Consider the following 17,710-nt stretch of genomic DNA (forward strand, 5'->3'; position numbering starts at 1 on the left):
AAAGAAGATCACTGGAGTAACTACGCCCTTGAGATGACATACTCCTGATTTATGCCCCTCTTGTGCCTTAGCTTTTGTTTGTTTACCAATCAGTTTTTTATAACAAGTTCAAAGGACTCGATGTCATGTCCTCGCATTAGCTACTTCAAGAGCACATACAATACAAACCCTGCCTCGTGTGTCTCTTTAGTAAAACTCAAAGAAAAGAGGAAATCAATGTCACAGAGCCTCTAGCTGCTGCTCATAGCTCCCAGAGGGTCAAGGTTAAATATTTCCACGAGTAGAGAGCGTTGTCCCAGGCTGGAGTTAGGCCCGGTATCCGTAGCTGCTTCCAAAGTCTTGCAGATCTTTTTGTAAAGACCAGGGCTCTGCGCTGAGCTTTTACCCCTTCGCTCGAAACTACAGTTCCCAGGATGCCCTGCGACCTGAGAATGCGCAAGCGCATGGGTGACGGAGGTGGGGAACTAGCCGCACCGACAGCGCGGTCGAGGTGGGGGTGCTGCTGGCTGTAGATCCGGCAACTCCCTGGGAGGCAGAAGTAGGCAAGACCGGCGGGTGCTGGGAACCGAACTGCAGGCAGTCCCCGCGGGTCTGTGAAGTAGTCATTGTCCCCAGCGGGCGCCAGTCAGGTGAGTCCAGCCCGGTGCTTTCCAGGAAGTCCGTCTACGGGCGCGGGCAGGAGTCGCACCGGCCATGGTGGCTCAAGAAGGAGAGGTTGCTGCCTTTCAGCCGCCTGCCTTGGTCTCCTTCCCTACAGGTCCCTCTCGGGGAGCGGGGGGACGCTGAGGGCTGCTTCGGGGCGACCGTACCCGGTGGGGCCGTGGGGCGCGCTGGGCGTCGCCTGCGGTGGAGGCGCGCGAGCCCTGAGTTGATGAATCAGTTGGGGGCCCGGCCTCCCCGGGGTCGGAACCGGCCCCTTCCCGGCGCTGCCCGCAGTGTGCAAGCTCTCGGTGCCTATCCGTCCTTTCCACCCCACCCAGGCTTAGCTCGGGGAACGATCTTCTTAAAAGGGCTTTCTCACCAGTGCTCCTTCGAAGGCTTCTTCTTGTTGAAAGTGAGAAGGAAAAAAAAAACCCTTTAGGGCACACCCTTTTTTTTTTTTAATTGAAATCTGACTTGTCTGGCATTTGCCGTTTTGATCTGTCTGCTCTTAGAATAAATTCCTGGCTTCCGTGCAGCGCAGCTGGGTCCGGCTGTGAAGTTTGTATATTGATTTCTTTTGAGGACGTGACTGGGTCGTTATATTTTTGCCTACGAAGATTGGTATGTTTCCCCTGCAAGCCTGCATTCTGATTATAAACAAATGAGAAACAGCCGCAGGACTTTTGTTTCTTGTTTTATGTTTAGTTAAGAATAGCGTTTCCAACTTGCCCTTGGCTTCTCTTAAAACCAAAAGTCATCTGGTAATGAACACTGCAGTAAAACTTATCCCAGGAGGTCATACTTGAACAGGAAATAAGCCTGTGGAGATTTAAATTAGTTATGTGCGGTCTCCCTTGGTTTGTAACATTTTCATGCAGCTCGTGTTTCTTTTTCTCAGAATCCTTTAGATTATTTTTTCAGCTGATTAAATTGATTAATTAATTGGCCTGTCAAAAAAAAGTAAGCTTAGAAAAATAGTTTTGTTCAGCTTCATTTACTTGTGCTAGTCTCTTCCCCGTCCTAGGCACCTTTTTACCCTATCACTTCTTTAAGAGCCCTCTGTCATTTTATTAAAATACTTAGAATCCCCTTTCTAACACATTCCTACCGAAGGAACAAAAAGGAAATTAAAATATCACATCCAGTATACTGTATTTTGCCATGTATACTGCGCACTTTTTGCCCAAATTTTTGAGGGGAAAATAAGGATGCACATTATACATGGGTAGTACTAATTCTGTATCTAGATAAATGTTTTTAATATTTTATTTATGCTTATGCATTAAGTGTAATTCTATAAAGCAATTATATCCATATGCAATATAATACCCTTGAATTTGATCATTGGTTTTGTTTCTAAATACAAATAAATAAAAAGTGGAATTAAAAAATTGAAAGAATTTTTCCTGGAATTTTGGGCTAAAAACGTGGATACACATTATACACTGGAGCACATTATACACAGCAAAATATGGTATTCTGACTTTCAGGTTGCTTACCAGGATTTTTAGCTTGCTCATCTTTAAAATGAGGTTGTTGGACCAGATGACCCCAAGATTATTCTGACCCTAAACATCTCTGATTTTTAAAAATTCATTTATATTGTTCATTCAAGAAACATAGGCCACATTGTCATTCCAAACCCTGTGCTAGGCACGAAGGAATAAAAATGAGTTCTGGAGGATGTTACTGACCTGCTCAATTTCCTTTAATCATATTTTTATGATTAATTCTAAAATTTTGTTAAAAACCCTTCAGGCCAAATTACTCTGTAATTCACTTCACCTAAAGTTAAATATGAGCAGTTCAAATCCCATTACAATGATTGAGTTTCACTCTAGTCAGAGATTTTTCAGGTCTCAGCTGCTGGCCCATTTAAATAAAACACAGGTTCTGTACAACAGAAAGGACTTGAATGGTGTAGGGTGGTACTTCTCAAATGTGAACGTGCATAAATCACCCAGGATCCTGTAGGTTTGAAGTAGGGCCCTAGAACCTGCATGTCAGATAGGGAATGCCATAGTTACTGTCAGAGAGAAAACTGAATATCCAGGGTCGGGAGATACTGTAGGTGCTCATAGCTTTGATTACATGCATAGTAATGGCTTTTTCCAATTACTAGTCTTAAAAAATAGTCCTGTTCACTCTAACAAAAATAATTGCTTTCACAAGTTTTTTCTGTTATTTCTACTCTCTCCTTCGCTTCGCCTTTCTCTTTGCTGAATCCTCACAGAGTTTTCTCCTCTCTCGTCCTCTTCTACTCTCAACTGTTTTCATTCATATTAATTCAGTAATTCATAGATTCAGCGTGTGTTTTGCCACGTCCTGTACAAATCATTGTCTTAGGCTCATGGTAAATACAGACATTAAGACATGGTTTTTGTCTGAGAACTCAACTTTCTTTGAGGTTAGGCACGTGTACCTGTTGATAGTTCAGAGGGCTGTAAGAGCCATCTGTAGGGAGTAAAAACGTGGTAGGAGTTCAGAGGGGGAGATCTTTTACAGTTGTGGGGATAGGAAACAAATGAAGTCATCTTTTTTCCACTCACCGATCACCTGTGTCTTCCCAGGCTATAGCCTGTATATTGTTTGAGTGTGTGTGTCATATCTACAGTAGAATACCGTGCAATTCTGTAAATTTATTTATTTGGACCCTGAGGTGAGCTGGGTGTATGAAAATCAGTTAGATCTGAGCAATATTATAGGGATGGTGAGAGGTGGTGGGGATAAAAATACACCTGGATAGAGACTAGCACAGGGAGGGGAAAGAGGAGGAGTAAGGAAGGAAGAGGAGGACCCAGTAACACAGGAGGAGGAAAGGGCTCAGGTGGGTTTTCAGGGGTCAGTCTGATGTTCACTGCTTTTGGTATTTAGGCTCTGTTATCAACTTTTGAAGATCAAATTAGCTGCCAGACTTTCTTCATGCTTTTCAGTTCCCCTTCAATTTAAATATTATGGGCTTTCTCTTAATTAAAATAATTGAGGAGAGCATTATTTTCTAGGCTGTTACAGTGGCCAAAGCACTGTTGTCTGTCATTGATCTTTGTTGCTGACATTTGATTTACATGCCTTATTCTCAGTTTTATCTCAAGCCTCTAAAATCACAACTATAAAATCATATTGAGAGGAAAATGGTATAAAAATAAAATTCTACTGGACCTCTAACAGTCCATTGGGTACATGTATTGCAATTCTGAAGACTCAAACTCAATTTTCTATTTATGAATAATTTAAACATGAACACATATCTACCCACACTTGTCTGTAATCCATTAGGTTGTTTATAATAGTGAAGGAATAGAGATGTGAATAACTAAAGTGGAAAAAATTGAAAATGTATGTGCACTAATATAAAATTCATTTGAAACAAAGTCTTTAAGCTGTGCCTTGAAGCAGTCCTACTTTGTATTTTGTGTGAGGTGTACTTAACACTCAGTATAATGCACATATCCTGTGTCCAGTTCAAGGAGTTCTAGTAATTTTATACAATAACTTCCAACCAAAACAAGCTAGAAAACTTAAAAAATTTTTTTATTTTTTAAAATATATTTTATTGATTATGCTATTAGAGTTGTCCCATTCCCCCCCACTTTTTCCCCTCTGCCCTGCACACCCCCTCCCACCTGCATTCCACCCCACCTTAGTTCATGTCCATGGGTCATACATATAAGTTCTTTGGCTTCTTCATTTCCTATACTATTCTTAATCTTCCCCTGTCTGTTTTGTACCTACCTTTTATGCTTCTTATTCCCTGTACCTTTCCCCCGTTCCCTCCTCCCCTTCCCTCCTTTCCAGCCATTCTCCTCACCTACCCTCCTCAAAGGCAGCCACTTTGACACCGTATTTCTGACACCATAGATTTGTTTTGCCTAGTAATGGACTTCACATAAATGGAGTCTTACAGTAATTTGTGCTTCTTTGTGTCTGGTTTCTTTCATGTAACTATGTTTTTGAGATTTATCTGTGTGTTTTATGCATGTGTTTTTTTTTTATCAGTAATTATTCATCACTGACTGTTGAATGTAGCCCAGTTTATCTATTTTTCTCTTGATGGTTGGCTTATTTCCAAGTTGGGCAATTATGAATAAGGTTGTTATGAACATTCTTTTACAGTTCTCTTTTGGATATGTTTTCATTTCTCTTGATAAATACCTAGAAGTGGAATTACTGAGTCATAGGGTAGGTAGATGTGTGTTTTAACCTTACTAACAAACTGCCAAAGTGATTTATGTATGAGTTCCAGTTGCTCCACATTTTTTTAAAAGATTTTATTTATCCATTTTTTTAGAGAGGGGAAGGGAGGCGGAAAGAGGAGAGAAACATCAATGTGTGGCCACCTCCTGCACGCACCCCCACTGGGGACCTGGCCCACAGACTGGGAATCGAACCTTCGACTCTTTGCTTTGCAGGCCAGCACTCAACCACTGAGCCACACCAGCCAGGGCTAGTTGCTCCACATTTTTAATGTCACCAATATTTAGTGTTGTCAGCCCTTTTTATTTTAGCCACATTAGGCGTAAAATGGTACCTCTGTGTGGTTTTAATTTGTCCATTCTGGACATTTTATATAAGTGGAATCATGCAATATGTAGTCTTTGTTACCGTCTCCTTTCACCTTTACGCACTGAACAGTTCGTTTTGAGAATCACTGAAATACAGGCGGAGTTCCTTCAGAGACGTGCACCCTCTTCCTGTCAAGATACACACTCTCTCCGCCACATACACCCAAACACCTGCACACACTCACCAAAGAGAACTCAAACACACCAAGACGAACTTATAGACTAAGGTAACTGATGCCCAGAGGCAACCCTTTACAATTAACAGTCTCCTGTCCGGCCTGCCTAACCACTGTCACTACAAGAACACCAAGTGAGCAGTTCCTGACATGTGCGGGACAAGGAGGAGGCTGGCTGGACGAGAGTGAGTGAGAGCCTGATGGCAGCTTGAATTTAAAGTGACTTCTGGCGTTCGAGGCAATTCTCAGAACTTTGGGTTAAGTTTTTTTTGACCAGCTAACAATTGCCTAGTAGGTATATATTTAATGTGTCTATAGGTACGTATATAAACTTGCAGTTGGTTCCCCAGCCTGTTGCACAGAGCAAGCCCTTTGAGCAGGATATTATTAATGATAATTATAAAGTAAGGGATTTGTATCTGGGAAATTATAACCAACAAAAGATTTTGTTTCCCTGGGTGTGGGGTTATCATTTTAATGTGGAATTGTTAAAGGATATTTACTTGACGTGCACATCTGTGAAAAGAGAGGAGGGCCCTCAGACGAATACATTCCAAGTCTGGCATCAGCAGCCGTTACCCCAGGGCAAACATGGCACAATTTGGTATAACACCAAGATTTATTTTTGTTCATGGTGGATTCACGTTAGTATTCTTAAATGACTGCTCTTTTTTCTTTTTTCTTTTTCTCTCTAATACGGAGACTGGGATGCTGTGGCAGAAGGGTGGGGGTGTGTTGGGAGGTAGGATGGGGGTGGGGAGGTGAGTAAGAAAGCTTGATTCTATTGGGAAATATCAATGAGTATGTGATTATTTGAAAGTCAAGGCCCCCTCCCCACCCACTCCTTTTATTTTTCTGTTGTTTGTCCCTAATATTTACTATTTCTTGGAGAAAATCACAGAACTATACACAGAAATGAACCACACCAGATTTCACATTTTCCCCTCTGCAGGGCCTTTGGTGCAGCTCGGCCCTTCTCTTAGTCATCAGCACACCCTCTACACCTGCCCCTAGTTTCGTGAGTCCCCATTGTCACTCCGCCTTGTCAAACCATCTCACGGCCTACCCTCCTAAGACATAGGACAACATCCCGAGTGAACTCCTGGGTATAGTTTGCTCTCCCCCGGAGAACAGTGCTTGTCACTGCATTCAGCCCCTTAGCCTTCTCTCCTGCCATGGCCTCTTTTCTTCCTTTTTCCACTGCCACAGCCTTAGTTCTGGCCTATACCTTTCTAGTAGGACACATTTCAAAGAAATGTTGGTTTAACAGTTGCTGAAAGATGTGGAAAGATTTGAACGTGAGAAAAAGGGGAAAGCAGTACTGCACACCAAGTGCAATGGACGTGTGATCTGAGGGCTGGAGGCGGAAAGCGTGGAGCTCTGTTTGCTTCCTTGGCTGTAATACTGGGCCTGCGAGAAACACTCCTTCCCCCTTGCTTTTCTTCCCATCCTTTCCCTGTCTCCTTTCCCCTGTACTTTGATTTGTTTGCTTAGTGTATACTTCTCTCCACCTCTGTCTAGCTAAATGTATCCTTCCCTGACCACCCACAGCGATCTCTGAACTTCTGTAGCACTAATTTCAGTACTACTTTTTGTCAGTTAATTACATATTGCCTTGATTTTTTTTTTTTTAAAGCCTGTCTCATTTTCCCAATTGGAGTGTATTAATCAAGGCTCTCAGGTCTCAGGGAACACAAACGCACTCAACCTAGCCTGCTAAGAGGGATGGTGGCAGGGCTGGCAGTTGTAGTGGTCGTTACTGTGTGGCGATGGAGCTCCCTGGAGTGACCGACCTACAGCTGGAACCCAGAGCAGCCACTGGGGAAGTCCCTATCCCTCCTCCTTCTGTCTTTGTCTTGCATGGACTCTCTTCAGCTTTTTTCTCTACCTCTCTGCACCCTTCCAGAATGTTAATTTGTTTTTTAAAAACTGTGCTTTATCCTATAATCTTGATTACTGAGTTTTGTTGCCATCTCCAACCTTGCACCTGAGGCAAGTGCCTCCCTCCCTTGCCCTCGCCCTTCTCCATTCTCTCCTGTATAGATTGGCTTTCTCATGGCTTCTGCTTCCCCCCTTAGCTTCAGCTTAAATGTGCTTGGCTTGCCGTGATGCTGTCTCCAGACTGGTTAATACATGATCTCTCAACTGAGGTTTTGTTGCCCAGCTTTCTAGATTCCTGGAGAATTGAATTTTATCTGTCTTGCTTGGGTTGGGGGTAACCCCTTTACCAAACATCTGTGAGGGAGAGGGCATTGTTCTGTGGTTGCTTAGGCTGTGTACTTCACAGGGCCTGCTTAAGGGTGGTCCCAAACAAGGGGGTTTAGGGTTGATTGTCCCCAGACATTTGGTACCAGAGGTCAGGCATCTTTTTTTGTATCTGCACTGCATCTGGCAGATTAACAACTAAAAAGTAGGTGTGTTTCTTATTTAGTATCTGTTTATCACTATGACTCGCTGACCATTTGACCATTATGATTAACTTTTGGGCATAATAGTCTAATCAGCAGTATTTTTAATATTTAAAATATTGGGTTGGCTAAAAAGTCCATTACGTTTTTTACATAAAAGACACATTTTTCACTTTCACCAATAACTTCATTGATTTGGATATTTTGAGTATGTCGGCTGTCACCTGCTATTGACTTCTAGCAGGTAGAGGCTAGGTGTGCTGCTAAACATCTTCCAATGCATCAGACAGCCCCACGGCAAAGGATTATTTGGCCAAATGTCCGAGGACCAAGAACTTCACAAACTACTTTTGACACAGTTGATCGGTCACAGCACCTTCTCCATACACTGCATATATCTTTTTTTGTGTTTCAGTTGCATTTTTACTTTTCTTGAAATAATAAAGCATAATACGCTGAAAATACTGCATATCTTCCTCCATCTTCAATATTAAAATGGCTGCACAAAAATTCACCAATTTCGATAAGTTTTATTTTTAAATGCACGCTGACATGACAGCTGTCACAAAACAATCTAACAAAATTGTTTCAAATGGAAGTTAAAGACAACTAAGCACTACTAGAGCCTAAACAAACTTTTTGGCCAACCCAATAAGTTCAGGTTCAAATTTATATCCACTATCGAGAATTTACATATCCTTGGTCAGACTCTTTAGCCCTTCCGAGTCTCAGTTTCTTTATGTATGAAATGGGGGTAGTTATATTCTGCAGAGTTATTATGAGGAGACATATATGATAAAAGTACCTGGCATATAATGGGTATGCAAATAAAAATGGATTCCTTTCTTTTTCTCTTTATTATATTGGAATGTAGCATATGGCCTCTTTGTTAATCTGAGAAACTCAGGTAAATGAAAGAAATATGTTTCTAAGATGTAAGTAAGATACAGACAGTTTTATTCTGTCACTTAAAAATGTTTAGAGTTGGTGTCATAACTGTTAATTTTAGAACTATTATCCTGCACCTCTGTTTGGGGTTTGTAACTGTGCTCTCGGCATCCTCCTCTCCTCTGCATTAGATTAAGTTGCCCTTCTGTGTGGCTCCCTGATTTCCCTTGTTGACTGTCACAGGAAGAATGTCCTTTAGCCTTCTTTCAAAGAACCTGTGCCAGAGCAGACCTTATGACCCTGGGGGTGGTAAACCAGGCTTCTTGGCCAATAGCAATGATTTCTCAGACTTCCCTTCTTTCATTAGTTCTGCTTTTTCAGTATCACATCTTAAATACTGCTTTTCTTTCTACCTCCAACCCTTCCATTTATTTTTTTCCCCCACAAACTATCTCCGCTAGCTGTGTGGTTTTCATTATTTCAGTTTTATATAGTTTGGATTTATTGTATGTATACATGTATTTTTTAAAAGCTATATTTTGGCAGTTTTCATTGTCATTTATAATGAACTCTCCTAACTTAATATGAAAAATTGCAGTTTTTGTACCAGAAGTTTTGTGCCTTCTGTCATGAAACCTGCGAATACCCTTTCTTTACTGGATTGTTGTTGGGTGCTTCCCCACATGCACATCTCCAGATCGAATCACCAAAGTTTCTTTCTTCAAACAATTTTAATGTATCTTTTATCAAGGTATAATGTCATAAAACTCATCCATTTTAAGTGTACAATTCAACCATACCAGAAACTTTTCCCATCAGAAACTCTTTGGGGCTCTGGTTTCTAAGGGGATAGTCATCGTGCCCTTTTCCAAGATCACTTGTGGTGGGTTGCGTGGATGTTGTTCCTGGCTGCTGTGGGGCTCCTTCCCAGCACCCCATCTGTTGGTTACTGCTTCCGTTACTCATTCGGGATGTGATGGCCCTTCATTAAGAGTGAGGTTCTCTACAGTTGGGACACGGGGTCGAGGTGGTGGGGCAGTGCCGTTTCCTTGAAGAATGGCCCTCCTCTGCCTGACTGACTAAGGGAACACATCTCTCTAGGTGTTCTCCACCTGGTGAGAAGTAATCTAACTCCAGGGCGCACTGAATTCCTTTGATTGGTTCTGTATTTCCCACCTCCCAAGTGAGACATCAAGACACGTTATGCAAAAGGTAGGCAGGTGCCTTCTCAAACATAACTGCCTCTCCATATTAGTCTGAAAATTAATTTAATTGCCGTATATGTCCCCAGGCCCCTGAGACTGTTTAGAGTGGAACCAGTGTTATATACCTAAGAGTCACAAGTGTGCTGCTTCTCTGGTGTGTACAAATGCTTTCACAATGTAGGAGTGAGGCACAGTCCACTGAGGAGCATGCAGTCATACCAGTTAGGGCACCGGATACCGGAATCAAGTACTGGGACAAAATGATATGGTGCACCCTGCACATTGTAACCTTCAGAGTAGAAAAGAGAGTAATTAGTAATTAGTTAGGGTTGGAGGAGCTAGGAAAGGCTTTGGAGAAGAATGTATTTGAGCTAGTCTTTGAAGGGCGTGTGGAATTTGGATAAGATGGAGAGGTGACATTTGGGGATGGGGTAGGGAAGATGGTTAAAGAGGAGTGCACACAGTTGTGGGAAACAAATGAGGTGAAGGTGTCAAGGTGAACTACCTAGGATATTTGTGAGACCTGGAGGAAGCCAGGCTGTTTAGAGCAGAGGATTGCTAGTGCTAATTGTTATTGAAAGTAAGAAGGTGGAATTTTCTCAGGATCTCCTGAGAAACTGTCAAGCTGCAAACACCTAACAAATAAGAAAAATTTCTAAACAAAGGGATGATGTGTAACAGCCCTGTTTCAGGAAGCAGAGTCAGGTGACTATGATCAAGATCTTTAGAGCAGGAAAACGTGAGCCTGCGTCAGGCCAGAAGTTTATTTGTCCCTGGGGGAGAGAGTTTGGTAAAGCATTGTTTTTACTTCCTCTCTTTATGAGGCTCCAGAAATGTGACTAGGTCCAGAGACATGGGGCTTTGAAGGGCTGCTCAGAACATCAGAAAAATTAAAGTTACTTCTCCTGATGTTTGCTTATGGAAAAGGAAAAAACACTGCCAAACTGGCCTCAATCCCAGTTTCAGAGTTTCCTTGCGGGGGAGGGGAGGAGGTTGATAATCTTTTTTTATTTCTCTTCCCACAACCAGTAAAAAAAACTGAACAAAAAACAATCAACTTAGGTACAAGGATCCAATATTTAAAAAATCACAGTGCAAAGAGTGCCAGAGTTTCAATTATTTAGGGACTTTGGTCCCAAGCTGTGGAACTTGAGAGAATATATAATTATATGTCACTTTAAATGAGTTTTGCTATTTGTCTCATAGATTGTTAGTCTTTTTTCTTAATGTTCTGAGATTCTTTTCCTTTTCATTGAATTTATTGGGGTGACACTGGTCAACAAAATTATATGCGCTTCAGGTGCACGATTCTGCTGCACACCTGTACACCGAATTGTGTGTTCACCACTCTGAAATTCTTTTTGTACGGCTCTTTGATGGCTAATGCTTTTGTTTTGCTTTTCTGCCAAAGCACTTTTTGTTATTACCGGTATCTGTGTGTGGCATGCATAATTCAAAAGTCAAAGACGGTATTACTGTTTTTTTCATACACAGTGTCACAATGCAACAAGCGATTGAGTTCTTTAAATTAAAAATAAAATAAATGCAGATGATACAAAACGCAAAGGACCACTAGGTTTATAGTGAACACCGAGTGAACACTCTCCCTGTATCTTCGGCTCTCCAGCTTGTCTCTGGTTCTGTCTGTCTCCTCAGAGTTATTCCCAAGGCACATTTTAAATGCTGGGTGATCTTAGACTTTTAGATTTGGAAGGATCTTAGGCGTCATTTCTTTACCTTCTTGTGATATTAGAAAACAGTGGGTCAGATTTGAGGAATGGATGTGGATAAACAATGGGGTTGGGTGGCCCCTCCAAAATCCCTTAGATTATCACTGTTTAAAACTAGACCCTTTATGAAGCCGGTTTCCCAAAGATCTCTTTCTAAATTCCAAATCTATTTTTTTTCTTTTAAGGTTTTTTCTAATATTTTCTAGTACTGTCCTATTCTTGAGTGTCTTGGTTTTCAAATTTAATTAAAGTAAAAGCAATATTTAGATGCTTTTAAATTCATTTTAAAGAGAAAATAAAGAACAAGGCAGAAATAAATTAGTACTTTAGTATTTTTACTGTATTAGTAAAATTTATATCTAATTTTGTGATTTTTTGCATTCATTTCTATGATTTATGATGTGAGAATTCATGTTATAAAAACATTTCTAATTTTATTATAGGAAGATAGGAAATGATGTAGAAATTTGCTCTTTTTAGTGACTTTAAAGGAAAGCATTTATTAATTTGGTCATTCCACTTTAACCATTTTTTTTTTTTTTAATACTTAACCACATTGGCCCATGTTTGACTTCACTGTTAACTTTTTTTGTTGTTTAATCTATCTGTTTTGGTTTTTCAAGTCACCTTCCTGAAGTATTTCATGTTACTGTTTTTGTGCTTTTCTAGCATGATTCAGCTTTCATATTTTTCCTTCTTAAGTATTGTTCATCTTAGCAGTGATGAAAATAAGTTAGCATTTTTCTCCCCAGAATATTGGGTTAAATAATGTTTTCTTAAGATCATAGACTTAGAGGTAGAAGAGAGACCTGAGCCCACTGAGCCCAGAGCTAAATAAACAGGCTTCATCCCGTTGCCCCTTCTCTCTCCTCTGCCCCTTCTCTCTCCTCTGTCGGATAGTGGCTGCCTGAGGCTAGGGCACAGTCAGCATCTGCAGGGGCGAGGCTGTTTGCTTTGCAGTGTCTGTCATGGACATGGAACAGTCCATATTCAGAACCGGGGCTATCTGTGTTTTGGCTATACCTCAAATAGCCCAGGAAGCTGAGAAGTGAAGTGACCTACTCAAAGTCACAGAGCCCATAATTCCATAGATCTGCTCACCCCCCAGTTCAGTGCTGGGAGCCAGGTGCTGGGCTTTTTTCTCCTAAAGAATTCTGGTCTTCCTTCTGGATTTTGTTTTTCCTTTCGAGTGAGAATTGAATTCTGTTAGGTACTTAAGTTTGTCACAGTTTGTTCAGGAAGGACTCAAGTGTTCATTGGGCCATCTAAAGATAGAGAGGATTCTCCCTATTTTAGCGAAGGAAAGAGGCTTGAGTTACAGCTAGCTAAAATTTAGAACCTTTATTTTTAAGACTGTAGGCTTTCCCCTTAAATGTTTAAAACGTGCTACCATCTTATTTCCATTACAATCTAACCAGACCTGTCCTCCCCCCACAAGAGGGAAAAGGTTGAATTTTGTTAGAAAGAATGTCTTTTATTAAAGAAAGATTGTTGGTTCATAAGACTTGGCCTGGAAGAATTAAACCACTAGTAGATGACACAGGGTAGGGAGATGCTGTGAGAGCTCTTTATTTTCCAGAGTTATCTACGTTTTGGCTGGGATTGTACAATCACAGACAAACAACTCAATACACACGTGGCAATAGTAACTATAGTGTATGTGTTAGTAGTTATTTTATGATCATTGACTTGGTAAATCTTCATATTAAAAATATCCTCTCTGACATTTTCCACATCTTGTGGGCTTATTTTGGTGGTTTAGATTAGTTCTTATAATCCCTCAGAGCACTTTCTTCCATGCTTTACCAAAACCTTTTTAAAAGTCTGTAGACTCTTAGGACAGCTTTCATACAAAATACTCGATGCCTTATTAGCTGTGAGTGATCAGATCTGCAAGTATTGCCCACTTCAGTCATGCCCTTCTCCATCTGCACACATGCTGTTCAGTGTGGTTGATTTCTCCCAGGGTAGCCTCCTCATTTGGAGGTATGTTTTTCTAAATAAACAAACTTTCAGTTGAATAATGATGCAGTTCTTAATCTTCATTGTGGTACAGATGTTGGCATACAGAATTGCTAGGGGTGGGGTTCTGCAGACCCCTGGGTGTAAAAAGGAAATGGAGAGCGAGGGGGCATCCCAGGGCTGGATTCTGTTCCGGGCGCCATGCGGGCTGTTCTCGAATGCTGGGCGGTGGCGGGAGAAGGTCTGAGGGAGAATCAGGTTTGCTTTCACTATGCGCCCAACTTTTCTGGTCACCACTTTTGTAAATTGAGACAAAGAGAAAGTTTTTCAAAAGAAAATTGAAAAACATTGTTCTTAACATTTAACATCAAATCTGCAATTCAATATTGTAGTCTCTGTTCCTTGTTTTTGCCATATCTTTGATTTTTGTGATCTCTTAAATTCCAGTTTGAGAAAAAGGAGACCTAGAACAAAATCTATACTATGCAATTTTCTCAAATTCTTTTCCTCTCATTCCCATGGTTCCTTTCCTCTCCCCATGCCCTACCCTCCAGGTCAGTGCCTCCCCTCCCCCAGAATAGTACATTAAATGAAAGAGGCACTTAACAGATGTATACAAATATACATACATGTATTGATTTGAAGGTGGGAAAATTGGTAAGTTTGAAAAAGGAGAGTTTTTTAGAATTAAGGGAAAAATCTGGTCTGAAGCCCAGGAAGTTCACAAGAGATGAAACTTGTGTTCAGTTACCTTTTGTTCACTGCATAAAACTCAGCTTGCCTTTAGCATGGTTTCTCTTAGACCTCGCCTCGTTTATTTTAGGACTTTGTGTTCAGTCCAGTGCTTACTAACTTAGTGGATTAAGAAAACTCTTGCAAGAGGAAGAATGAGTCATAGCGGTACTTCCCTTTGGGAGAGAAAGAGAAAGAAAACCCTCAGATCAGTCTCCATTATATACGAGGAATGGATTCAGCATTTTGCTTGATGGCTGAGCAGTGATAAGCTTTCCTTGCAAGTCACCTCATATCATATTTGTTTTTGCCCACAGTGTGACTGGTAGAAGGCTCTTTTAGGTTAACCAGCAGAGATAAAGAGTTCTGTAACCATATTACCCTGGGAGACTTCATTCATATGATGTCATGTCTATTTAAAATTTTTTTTGTTTGTAACAACTTTTAGAAAAGCTTCAGCATTTCCTAATGTACCCAGTCTATTAAAAAAAAAAAAAAAGAAGAAGAAGAAGAAAGAAAAGGAGAAAAGGAGAAGATTGAAAAACATGTGGTACTGAGAAACTGGGTGTGTTAAGGGTGTGGCCCTTGCACATTTGTCTTTGGTATGCACAGACTGGGCCCCTCTCTGACCTTACCTTGTCTCTGCTGCTGCAACTCCACCAAGAAAAATTAAAAGACGAGTCAGCTAGGACCAGGAGCTGCTTTGCCTACTTTGAGCCAGAAAAGGAAGTGGGGTACTCACAGGGGAGCCACAAAGTCTCTCAGTACAGTCTTATTGAAAGAGTGGTTTTGAAGTGGTATGAGTAACATGTTAACTTTTTTCTTGTAATAGTCACAGATATGACCTGCCTGCTTTCTACTTAAAGGTTGTCCTCAGTGCCCTGGCCAGGTAGCTTAGTTGGTTGGAGAATCATCCCTACACCAAAAGGTTGTGGGTTAGATCCCCAACTGGGGCACATACAGGAAGCAACTGATTGATGTTTCTCTCTTTCTCTCCCCCACTCCAACCCTTCCATTCTCTGTAAAATCATTAAACATGTCCTTGGGTGAGGATTAATTTTTAAAAAATTGTCTTTTAAGGTTGCCCTCAGTAACTTGCTTCCAATTAAACCTCTTTTTTGTTGGGGCCCTAACAAGTTTTTCTGGGCTGCCCTGAGACTTCAGACTCTGTTTTCCTACCTATGCTTTGGGGATCTACAGATCTCAGTTTTTTAAAAATTCAAGATGTTTTCAATAGCAATAGCAGGAAAAACAGGGCCATTTAGCTCATCTCATACGTGGGTTGGTTAGTTTCCGTGAAACTTTTACACAGCATAATCAACCACCATTTTCTCAAATTCTGCATGCAAAGCAACTACCTCACTCAGATTGCCCACATTTGGGTCAACCATAGCATCCCAAGAACTCCAACAAAACTCATTATTTAATGTACTGTCTTTCAGGCTTCATTGTAGAAGAGCCAGTGAATCAAACAGAAGGATAGATCTAGAATCCAATTTATTTCCTTTAAAAACGGTTTTTACTATACTTGTATATAGTATATACAAGTAACACATACTATATACAAGTAAAATAAAATGGTTTTCATTTTTTAGAAGTAAATACTGTGTACATAGTGCTTTGGATGAGGTGGACACAAAGTACATTTTTTGGTTATAATTAGTGTTATCTAGAATCATAAACTTATAAAAAGGAAATGACCTTATGAGACTTAGTTAGAACTCCCTTGCACTTGAGGAATCTGCTACACACTATCACTGGCAGATATTGATACTCTTCAGCAGAGCCAGGAATGGACAGATGACTTTCTTTATTCCAGCCTTCTGCATCAAAGAACGTTTCTCAAACCAGCAGAGATGAAACTCAAGCCTAACATTAAAGAGGGGGCAGTGTTTAGATACTTTTAAATGTTAAAATCTCCAGGCAGAGATGACTTATTTTTAAATTGTTTCCAGATTAATTCTGAAGCCAGATCCAAACCAAAAAAAAAAAAAAAGGAATGTTGATTTGAAATTTTTAACTAAAGCAAATTGAAGCAGAAACTTATGAAGTTATTGGATGGTGAACCATAACCAGTTCAAAAGATTACATGGATATTTATCTAGAGGGAATATTTTGATTCTAACTACTATTATCTAACATATGTCAACATGAAATACTTTTCTTTAAAGATAAACATACGCACTCACTAAAAGTCTTCTCTGCCATGGAAGGATAATGAGACTACCAGCCACTAGTCACCGTCTGAAACGAAAAGACAGGGGCTGCGCTGGTTAGGCACAGCCTCTCTGAGCGAGGATGACCAGTTTCTCACACAGGGTTTGGGAAGCGTGGAATTCCCCAACTGGCAGACTTTTCAAGGCCATAGTGACACCATTGTAGAAGCATGATTATTTGGGTGAGTCTTTTGATTGGTTGGCTGACACTTAGAGTAGTGTTTACTGAAGAGAATCTCTCCGTAATTGGCTGACCTTTGGAAGCGAGAAGCTGAAGGTGATTGATTTGCTTACAAAGGTAAATTGTTAGGGTTTTGTTGTTGGTTTTTGTTTGTTTGTTTGTTTGTTTTGATGACTTGTTAAAATGGCTGCAGAAAAATCCTTTTCTATGTTTGTGGGAACTTTAATTTTCAACATTAAATACATATAATTAATTGCACAATGCAAACATATACAGCAGGTCCTTGAATAATGTTGTTTTGTTCAACATTGTTTCCCTTAAGACATTGAGAGGGTAATGTAAGAACTTAACTCTTGTTTATATCAATTATCCTATTGGTAAAATTGGTTTCATTATATGTAGTTTTGCCTAAAGTTGCAGAACTTATTGATGACGTTAAGTGAGGACTTAGTGTATTTAAAATTCTTTTGAGGCATAATTCCAGGGTAAAGGGAAAAAATCTTAAGTGGGCAGCTTAATAAATGTTTTACTTATGTATATACTTGTGTAATTACAACCCAGTCCACAGCACATTTTCATCACCCAAGGATGTTGTCTAGTGTCCCTGCCTTTTCCATACCTCCTAATAGCTACTTCCCGTGGGTTAGTTTTGCCTGTTCTTGAATTTTATGTGCATGAAAGCATGTAGCATGCATTCTTTTATGTCTAGCTTTTTATATTCCTTTCAACATAATTCATGTGAGATTCATTCATGTTTTTGCACTTATCAGTAGTTGCTCTTTATCTCTATTTATGACTATCCCACAATTCCTTTGTGTATTCCCTTGTAATGGACATTTTAGTCATTTTCAGTCTGGGGATATTATGAATAAAGCTGCAGTGAACACTTTTAAAGATTACTTTATTAACATAAATAAGCATTTTTCTTGGATGTATAGCTAGGAGTGAAATTGCTTTGTCATTATGGTGTGAGTTGTTTAGTTTTAGTACATACTGCCAAGTAGGTTT

At 40.3% G+C, this 17,710-nt stretch overlaps 1 protein-coding gene across 1 annotated transcript in view; it reads left to right on the forward strand.

Moving 5' to 3' along the window:
• Positions 1 to 431: 431 nt before the first annotated feature.
• Positions 432 to 17,710, forward strand: part of TMOD3 (tropomodulin 3) — a 64,975-nt gene continuing 47,696 nt past the window's right edge. Inside the window, exon 1 of the mRNA XM_024567721.4 lies at positions 432 to 629. The gene's annotated coding sequence lies outside the window, so the exon portion shown is untranslated. The remainder of the gene's footprint in view (positions 630 to 17,710) is intronic.

Source organism: Desmodus rotundus, chromosome 7, assembly GCF_022682495.2.
Source record: "Desmodus rotundus isolate HL8 chromosome 7, HLdesRot8A.1, whole genome shotgun sequence".
NCBI classification, from domain to species: Eukaryota; Metazoa; Chordata; class Mammalia; order Chiroptera; family Phyllostomidae; genus Desmodus; species Desmodus rotundus.